The sequence below is a fragment of the Fringilla coelebs genome (assembly GCF_963513975.1).
Source record: "Fringilla coelebs genome assembly, chromosome: 2".
NCBI lineage: Eukaryota > Metazoa > Chordata > Aves > Passeriformes > Fringillidae > Fringilla > Fringilla coelebs.
This window is the reverse complement of record NC_140029.1, coordinates 48,499,572-48,510,073: the sequence shown is the minus strand read 5'-3', so window position 1 is coordinate 48,510,073 and position 10,502 is coordinate 48,499,572.

The following is a 10,502-nucleotide window of genomic DNA, read 5'->3' as shown; positions in this document are numbered from 1 at the left end:
GGTGACATTCCAGCATAGACGAGACCTAGTGGATTTGGTGGTAACAAAATGCTTGAGTAGGAGAGGATTTAAATAACGTGTGCTTGATAAAAATTGAGCTCTTACATGTTACAACACTTTTTAGTAAACTTTGGGAAAAATTACTGTCAAATAAGAAAAGAACCATTTACCAACATAATGCACGTACCATTAATTAAGATAGGCTGGAGTGAGTGGACATCCACTTCGAGGAGATTCTTTCAGTCTTGGCACTACTGACGTGCTGCTTAGGTAGAATGGTGCTCAGAGAAATTTTTTCAAGGGAAATGTAAAATTTTTGAGATTTTTGACCTTGAAAGAGAACCACTGAAGCCTGAAATTCATTGGGTAAGTTTATTGTGCAGCCAGCAAACTACACAGGAATGCAAGGAATCCCTCTTATTTATCTTTCTTAGCTTTATTTTTTTATTGACTTATTGAAAAAATGTGAATAGACAATATAGAGAGTAGAAAGGGTAAATGCATGAAAGAGAAATCAAAAGCAAGGAAATATGTCTCACATTTGACATGTGAAACTCTTTTAAATGAATCTGGGATAAAGCAGGAACCCTTTCAAAGACATGACTTCCACTGCTTCAAAAAAGTGTATGTAACTGGAAAGTGACCTGTTAGAGAACAAGCTCTGTTGGGATGAATATATTTTCTCTCAACAAAAAATAACTTGTAAAGGAGTTTATTTTTCTGAATAAGCTGCTAAAAGGTACATGTTTTCTCTTAAGGAGGTTAAACGTATTTGTTTAGTGGATTTTTGCTGAAGTTGTATGCATAGTCTGTGAAGGAATACTTTAAAAATTATTTGTGATCTACTAGCGCCTCAGGTTTTGTTGAAATTTATGGGTTGATGTTACCAACTCTTCAGGGGTATGGAAAATACTTAATTCTGTAGTACTGAAAGTGAGACCTCAGAGAACAAGGAGAAAGGAGCTGGAGGGATAACGATCTGCAGCTGAGGGGAGCTGAGAAATACCATGCAAATGCAGGAGGTAACAAATGTTTAACAGGTCCAGGCTATTGAACACCGTAGTCCACATAGCATGGAGGATACTTTTGCAAGAGAGCTGCAGCCAGGATGAAACAGATAAAAAAATTCCTGGAATGCCTGGCATGCCTCTGCTGAGGCACTGGGGCATAAGGATCAAACAGTCAGGCAATTTTCCAACAATCTGGCCACTGCTGGTAAATCTATAGAGAAAAGATGGGTTAAAAGCTGAGACTCTAACCATGAATGATCTCCTAGGATTAGGGCTTCATTTGTGAGATGCTTCAGCAGCTTCACTACCTGCTCCTGAAATCTCAGATATCTGAGAGGATTAATAGTGGAAATATGAGAATAGCATCTGTCACAAAATGTGAAAAGTCCTTTGATGAGAGCTTGAAAAAAAACAATACAAGGACAAGAAAAACTGATCAGAGTACTAATCTGAGACAAGTAAGTCTTCTATTCTGCTTGAGACATATATTGTTTGATTCATAAAGATTAATAAAGTTACCATATTTTTTGCTTTAAGTATATAAATTCCTGTATTTTGGATCTGTGCATGTTTCCCAGCAGCATGCAGAGAGAGGAAAGAGCAGGTGTAGGTATGAAATGTCTGTCTTCTTGGCTGATTAGCCCAGTAACAAATAATGCAGTCACATTGCTTCCAATAATTTGAATATATATATATTTGGATGTGGGGCTTTATGCCATGAAAACCTAACCTAAAGGTTATTTTTTGTACCAACACAAGTAGAAATGATAGCCAAACTATCCCCCCTCAGTGGCCACTTCTGCAACAGTGAAGTCTGTTCAAGTTGGATTGGAAAAGTTTCCTCTTCAGTAACAAGACTGGATGGATCTTCAGCCTTTATAAAAGGATTTCCCAGATGGTTTTGCATGATTTAGGGGAATATAGAATTTGCCTCAAACTGAGTAAAGAAGCATTGGGTTCTAGGTGCCTAAATCAGCCCTGTGGTTATTAAAGGGTGAAAACAGGTTCCCCCTGCTCAGGATTTTACTGTTGAGGAGCCCTGCAGAGTGGTGGCCTCACTGACTCCTGTTGTGGCACCATCTCGGGGATTCACCAGCTTCCATTCAGAGGCCATTCAGTGGAAACAAGTAGCTCTCAGATATTCCTGTCTATGCTGCCTGAGGACTGTAGCCTCTTCTTGCCACCTGCTCTTTGGGAGTTCCCATGTGGCCTTCATTTTCAAATGTAAACAAATTTATCTCTCTTTAAAAGGGTGTTTTGGGGTTTGGCTGTGAAAAAAATTTGGTATTTCCAGAAAGGAAATAAAGTGAATCCTAGAGGCCAGAAGATTAATCTCTGGCCATTGGGTAAGAGAACTGGGACAAAGAGAATAACTTGTTGATTTAATAATATTTGAGATTCACAGTCTTGTGGGAGCTTGTTGCAGTTAGTCTTCTTCACAAGAAATAGTAAAATATGACAAATCACTTTTAAAGTTTTCATTTTGAGTTTAACTGCTGTAACTTTACCCTCGTAAAGAAGAATATTTCTGCTCTCAGGTTCCAAACCCACAAAGGAATTCAAGGACTAGCTCAGATGTAGACATCTTGCTTCTAGGCATCTGAAGTTCAGTAAGAAAAACCCCATTCTTCATGATCTCTTTTAGATTTTTTGATCTTGCAGTTCTGATGTTTTCCATTTTTCTTGATGTGTCAGCAAGGAGCCAAACAAGTAAATAGATAATGCTGGGTTGTACCTGAAGCCGGTGCAGCTTTCATACTCAGGACATTAAGCTGTGCCCTTCTTTCTTTTTAAGGGTCATGCAAGAGGCTGATTTCCCTTTAGATCCTTGTTCAGATATTTTATCTAAACAAACTGTATTATACTAGAATGACATCTGAGGGCAGGGAGAAGCTCCACAAGTATTGTGCTGTGCAGGCGCTCTTTTACCCTGCTCGTATATCTCAGCCTAAGGATGTCTCCATGGACTTTTCACCAGACAGGAGACTGTCTGGGTGAAGGCTGGTTGCAATGAGACACAGATGTACCAGGTGAGGTGCTGACTATCAAGAGATATGGATAAACAGACTTTCTAATCTTATTTGCTTATTTTATTTGCTAGTACATAGAAAGCCTTTGTGAAATAGGCCATATAACAGTGAAGAGGGGTGAATTTTAGCTATCTTTTATTCATAGAAAGTTTCTTGCTAACCCATCTGCATAGATTTAACTGACTTAGGAGACTGCTTCTGCAGGGAATATCTTCAAATTTAGGCCATTATTCTACAAGTTTTGGTTGCTACCTTATCTCTGGCATTGCTCCCAGTGTTTGGTGGTTTGATGCAACAGGCCTTGATTTAAATTGTAATTACAAAAGCCTTTCAGAAAACCTTGTGGTGCCTGCTGCCAGCAGAGGATCTGTCCCCCAGGATGTAGTGAAGAATGAGGCAAAACATCAGAAAAGTTTAATAAGGTTACAGAGATTACAGAAATCATGGTCTCCCCTTCCCTTCCCTTCCCTTCCCTTCCCTTCCCTTCCCTTCCCTTCCCTTCCCTTCCCTTCCCTTCCCTTCCCTTCCCTTCCCTTCCCTTCCCTTCCCTTCCCTTCCCTTCCCTTCCCTTCCCTTCCCTTCCCTTCCCTTCCCTTCCCTTCCCTTCCCTTCCCTTCCCTTCCCTTCCCTTCCCTTCCCTTCCCTTCCCTTCCCTTCCCTTCCCTTCCCTTCCCTTCCCTTCCCTTCCCTTCCCTTCCCTTCTTGTTAAGCAAGGGGAAGCTGGAATTAGCTGTGTAAAATCTTAATGAGTAGATTGTGCTGAGCGGTGCGGTTCACCTCCATTATTCTCCTAGTCTCAAATGTTTACCAGCCAATCAGAGCATTCCTTAAAACCAGAGATTTATAGTGAAAAGTCAGCCCTAATTGAATTTCTTCATTAAGAAGACCATCAAACAGATACAGAACACCTTACACCACCTTGTTTAAATTAGATTCATTTTTCTGATTAATTATTAAAAAGAAAGTTTAAAAAATCATAAAATCTTAAGTGCTATTAAAAATTGATTAGGAATGCATTTTTTCATTGACCCAGTTTGTATTTTTTTAAATTTTTTTTGTCAAAGCTAATACATTTGAGTACCTGCCTCAGACAGAAGTTTGTAATCATTTGGTCATCAGTCAATTAATCACAGCTTCATAAATATTGATCTCAGATTACATTTATTCTTCATTCTTGAAAGATAGTTTTTTATTAATTTAGGCTCACTCACATACATTGTGGTTTACACTGAAATTATTTTTAAAAGTTCTATTAAAATTTAATTTGAGCAGCCAGCCAACAGTGCAGCCGCCGCACATTGTGCCACCTTTCGGCAGGTTTGTCACCTCCTCCTGGAAGGTCCCGTGTGCGCACGGGTCACCCTGTAGGGCTTGCTGACTGGCATCTGTCACCTCTTCACATCGAAGCTACATCCCACTCATCCCAGCAGGAGTAATTTGTGACTAAGTGTGGATTTTTCTGAAGGGGCAAAGAGGGCTCTGATATTTCTCTTCCCAGCCTCAGTGGCCATGTCCTGACTCCAGGTAGTCCATCACAGATGGTGGTGTGCTCATGATTATCAGGCAGCACTTGGCTGCCCCTTGGCCTCTGCCAGATGTCCCACAAGCTATGTGAGGGGTGTGTTTGTGGGTACATAGGTTGAATGTCCCCAGCCCTACTGCAGTCCCTTGTCCCACACATGACCTTGTGACTCATTCTAGGATGGTGAGGGTACCTGGGGGTGCTCTTGCAGGGCCTGCTACTGCCTCTCTTGTGCCTAGGAAAAAATCCAAGCGTTTGGAAGGAACACAGTCCTCCTCACAGCACGCTCATCACACCTGAAGCACTACAAAAGCAATACAAGCAATTTTATTAATATTTCTGGTCCAGTTGCACCTAATAATCTCCATCTTGACAATTAATTTTTTTTTTTTGTGTGTGTGTGTTTCTGGTTATGTCTGATCTTGTAGCTTAAGAAACAGATATATAGCCATATCAGGAGTAAGAGCACACATCTGAAGAGTGACCTGAAGCATTCCCCACGTAGGATGCATCCTTTTCTACCCCCTACTTTGTATTTTACATTGAATGCTGTACTTCACACTGAAATTGACAGATTTCTTGGTTGGCTTCTGCAGTACATTTGGTTCTTTGTCCTGTGCTCCGGTAGAAAAAGAGTGTCAAAGTCAATGTTCCCTAAAATCTCACTGGACTGAGGACTTTAGAGTAATGGGATAATGTAATGACCATTATCTTTTACAACTCTGAAAAATTCTATGATTCATCTTTAATGTCTGACATCAAAACTGGTTGCCCATTGTTGTCACTCCAAAACTCTTATTTGTTCTGGCACTGCTCTTCTGAGAGGCTCTGAAATACGGCTTCAAATCATGAGCAGCATAGTGTCCTGGTGTGCTCTCCAGCATCACTATGGAGTCATGCTGACCCCTGTTAGCATTCCTTTCTTTGGCTGATGGAGAATGGATCACTTTTGTGACTATCCATTTATCTAAAGTTGTAGAAAGCTGATGTGATTTCCAGAGTCCTATTCCCCAATCAAATATACCACTCATTTACCATAAAAAATTAAATCACACTGCAGCAAGTTATCAGACCCCTTCCCTTAAATCTGTCACACACACTGCTTTTCTGCACTTTCAGAAAAGTCAGCCTGTAAGGATCATGTCAGAAACATGTGCAGAGGGCATTCAGATAACCCATTTATTTTATGAATAGCTGTGAAGATTTAAGATATTTTCATCTCTGAGCAGTTTGCTACTTATCTGTTTGCTGCAAAGTTAGACCATTTTTTACTTTCATTATCCATGGACTATGAACATGGTAGACATAATTTCTTTGTTTTGCATTATGGCAAATCTAGAAGGGCATTGTCTGCGATGGCACAGTTATTTCCAGCAGAGAAGAGCTAGCAAGGGTATGCAACTGGGGACATGTTAAATTGCCCCAGCAGTAACCTTAAAAAATGCTTGTCTGTTCTCTGTGTTGTGTAATCAGAAGTGGATTCTGAGGCCAGTTGCAGCTAACATCTTGAAACAGGAGGGATGCCAAGGAGATGCAGTTCTGATGAGTTCTTTGCAATAGTGTGATGGCTGGAACGAGGTTTTCCAGTTTATCCAGTGGTTTGACAGATGCTACTGTGAATTTCAGCAGTGTTTTATGTTGAGTTTGGTAATCCCAGACAATCTTTCCTGGCAGAAAAGAAGAAAAAGAAAAGCTGCAAAGCAATAGAGAGAGATAATTGTAACAATGCCCCAACTCTTCCTGGCTTTTTGCTGCAGACACCTGCAAAATGGCCCAATTGGTGTTTTCCTACTGAAGTATTGTGTCACTAATTCACTGCTCAACAACTTCAGCACTTCTGAGAATGAGTAAGGTGGTTGAATATAAGGTACTAGCTTATGAAAATGCCTTTTAAAAAAAAATTCAATCTTTCCCTAAATGTGCAGAGTTCGATTAGTCTAGAATATGCAAGGCTGTGTATTTCAATTAAATTCTTTCAACTTCAGAATAACGTAAGAGAAAAACAATGCATTTCCTGTGAGTATATGCAGTAGATACACCTGTTTTTTTCAATTTTGCATTAATTGGATTGAATTAATTAAATTCAGCTGATATTTGAAAAACCTTTCTTGTTAAAAATATAAAAAAGTGGAATTTTACATTTTTAAAATATATGTATACAGTTATCCTTGGCTCAAAATCAGAGACCTCTGGAGTGAAGTGGCAACCAGGGCAGTGTACATGGCTCCTTGCAGGACCAGGCATCTGCCAGAAAGATGCTATAGATCCAAATCAGCCCCAGATCTTTTCTTCCTCACTTAACTCTGAAAACTGTAATGCCAGTTTCTCCATCTCTTTATTGCAAGAATGTTTAGCAAAGGTGTTCAAAATTCAAGTAATTTTTCTTCTTGTCTGTCATAGTAAGGTCACTGGATTAAACCAGAAATCTCCCACCCTGTTCTTAGTATTTTATAATAGCTTGCCAGATGTGACTTCAGAGTGCTCCACAGTTCAGGTAAATGTGGTCTTAGCCTCTGAGGCAAGTTTCTCAAAAAACATAGTCAAGAAATAGGCTGCTGTACAGATCTTAAATTGACAAGAGAAGAAGGGAAGGAAGGATGTAACATATATCCAGGAACTGCTGCAGTTTAATAAGCTTTGTGCTATTGTTTTTCAAATCTGTTTGGGGGGGTTATGGTAGGAAGGAAATGGAGAAACAGAAGAATAAATAGAGAAGTAATTGGAATGAACAATGAATAGGAGGAGTGAGGGGCCAATGAGAAAACTGCAGCGATGCTGTGGTGATGTTATCAATATCCATCAGTTCTGGCTTGACTGATGGCTGCAGCTGTTCTTGCCAGCTTTGCTCCTTGCAGCTCATCCCTGAAGCTCCCCCCACCCCTCCATGCTCGTGGCAGTGGAGGAGGTGGTGTCCTGGTGGCTTTGAGAGGGGGCTCCATCAGTGGGTGTGCTCTCTTCAAGGAACTCATAAAGAGCCCTGAAGGGAGTACAGGTTGCACAACTTCCATCTTGGCTGTCTGAAAAATGAGTAAGAAATTTTTTTAGATTCTTCTTCACCCAACAAAAAGCAGATCTCACCAACCACATCTGGGAGTCACTGCCAAGAAACAGAGCTTTCTAGGATATGAGACATCATATCTTCAGATAAACATCCTAAATAAATTAGCTGAATTGTGTTCTTAAAGTGTCTAGTTTTAATCCAGGGCCTATAAAGGGTTGCTAGAGTGAATTGGCCAGACGTTGTAGATTTCTCGTAGGGCTGACAAGGTGAATCCCACAGTTTGATGTTAGAAAGCTGGGTGAAGAAATGTCTGTTTCAATTCGATTGACAAAAATGGTGAAGTCTGACCAGTAAGTAAAGATCTTGATTTCAGTGACATTTCTGTAATAATATCCTAAGTGCAGTGGGTTTTAGAGCCAGCTGTTTATTTTCTGGGGGGACACTAAGGCAGACTTGCTTACAATTGTATTTTCCTGAAATGAACCAGTCTTGCTTACTGACAAATTTCTAAATGATCTGTTTTGCCAGATATACTGCACCAATAATTTTCTTTGTGAGTCTTACTTGCTACAAAACATCCTTTGAAAAGGATTGTACTCTGGCAATAAACTCTGCTTTTTTGGAACTTTTTTGTATGTTGTTTATTACTTTTTTTTTTTCATTTTCTCAAGTATTTTCTAGTATTCAGAGAAAGATCTTTGATAACTTTAAAGAGTATAATAAAGTTAGTTGAGGAATACATGAATTTATTTAAAGTGCTTATAGAAAACCTGGGCTGCTGTATCATCTCTGCTGAAATACATGGCTAATTAATTTGCTAGGTGCAATGAGGAAAAATCAAGGACTATTTATGTCTGGCCTTAGTTTTGATTTTCTTATAAATGTTCACTGTAGAAAACTTTGATCTTACAATGTTCTGAAAAGAAAAAATCTAAGCTTTCACTGGAATTGAACACTGAGGAGGCAGCCTCCAATGTCTGTACCTGAAGACCTCGATGCTCAAAGTTGCTACTGACTTCAGTGGGAATTTTGCCTAAGTACAAAGAGAGGTGCAGGAACTAAGAGTAGGAGCAGAGGCAATGTTTCAGTTTCACCTGAAAATTAAGCTTTTAGGGGCTATAAAATGTTGTAGGTTTATTTTTGTTTGGTTGGTTTTGTGTTTTCATTTTTTTAAATGTAATAACTACAGGCATTTTAGATTCAAATTGTATACCTTTAAGCTGAAAGGAGAACTGCACTTAATAACTGATAACTTAATAGCACATCTAAATGTGTTTTAAAATACTTCAATTTACCTATTAAGACCAAATAGACTGTCTGTTAATTTGACAGACTATCCATGTTCCCTGAACTTAGGGCTATAAAAATTGTTCATCTGCTCAGTCACAGGCCATTTAATTTTGGATGCATCATTGCCAGTTGGTTACAGTAATTAGCATTCTCTCTATCGTAGCAGCTTCCCTGAAGCTATGCTAAGTAGGGTTACACTTCTGTATGGAAACATAAGCAGCCTTGTGCAAATGAGCCCGGCCACCCATCTTAGAGACAGAAGCCCTAGCTACAGCTTCTTGGCTCAGGGTGCCCTGTATGCCCACCTGCAGATCTTATTTACTGGTTATTAATGACATGAAGTGTAGGCAGCTGTGAAAGGCACAGCATGGCAGCTTAAAGCCTCTGCTCCAAACTATTCTCTCAGCCTTGTCATTTCTTTGAGTGACACCTGATTTCCTTTTTTTTTTTAATCTTCTCCTTTATATTCTCTTTTAATTAAGTTATAGGACAGAAATAAATTCTCTGGGTGTAAATTGTGTATATCTATATCTATCTATATATATATGTACATGAACAAACCTGTGAACTGAAGTATGGTGTTTGTTGCTTGTCACTTAAAACATGGGTTCTCAGATAAAAATGTTTTGATAAATCCTCTGTTATTATAAACATATGCTGTGAATATTTTGGTTCAGTATGTTTTTCCATGTCTCCTAATGCCTAAACTAGTGTTTTTATTGTATTTTTAATGGAGACACCAACTGCCAGCACTGGATTATGAGTAGTGCTGAAATTGTTCATTTGTAAAGGCTAGAATAAACAGTACAATTGCTAAACCATAAATAAATTAAAAAGAAGTCAAGATTTTTTGCCAGTTGTTCTGCAGCCTATGCACATTTTCTTGTTCTGTGTGAAATGTCTATGCTTTCATTTGGTTTCCTGGGAAACAAGTGAGGGGTGGTATGCACTGCAAGATGTACTCTAAGAATAATTCTTCCCATTTAATCCACTCTGATTTTTACTTCTTAATATACTGGAAGGTAACTAATATTTAATACCATGAAATGTATCTGTGCATGTTTAATGATTCAATTAATCAGAGAGAAACCTTCTTTATAATTAAATATGGATAGGCTATAGTCTTTTCTTCTCATTGACTGATGCTTCTGAGAATAAGGGATAAGAATAATTTTATACCATTATTCTGTGTGCCTTTTATTAGAACTCTGAACTGTTTGGGTGTAAAATCAACGAAAGAAGTATTTTTTTAGACTTATGCACTCTGCAGTTTCTGTATTCCATAAAGTCTAACCATATGAATTTAGATACCAATACCACAGAGACTTACATGTGTTTAAGCACCAGAGAAGTTCAACTGATGCTAATGTGATTACTCACATTAAGTTTAAAGACTGTGCTCCAGCCTTTGTAGGACTGTCTCTTTCAATTTCTGGAAGAGGCCTGATATGAGCTTGGAAAAGATCGTATATGGCTGCTTTGTAATTCTTGATATGATGATGACTTCTGGCCATAGCTCATTTCCTTATAAGTAGTCATTTTATTAATCTGGTCATGGACCCCTCTTGATTTGATTACTTAAAGAAAGGTTACAAACCCCAGTGTAACTTATGCTTCCACACTTCCATAGAAAATTCTATAGGTATAGG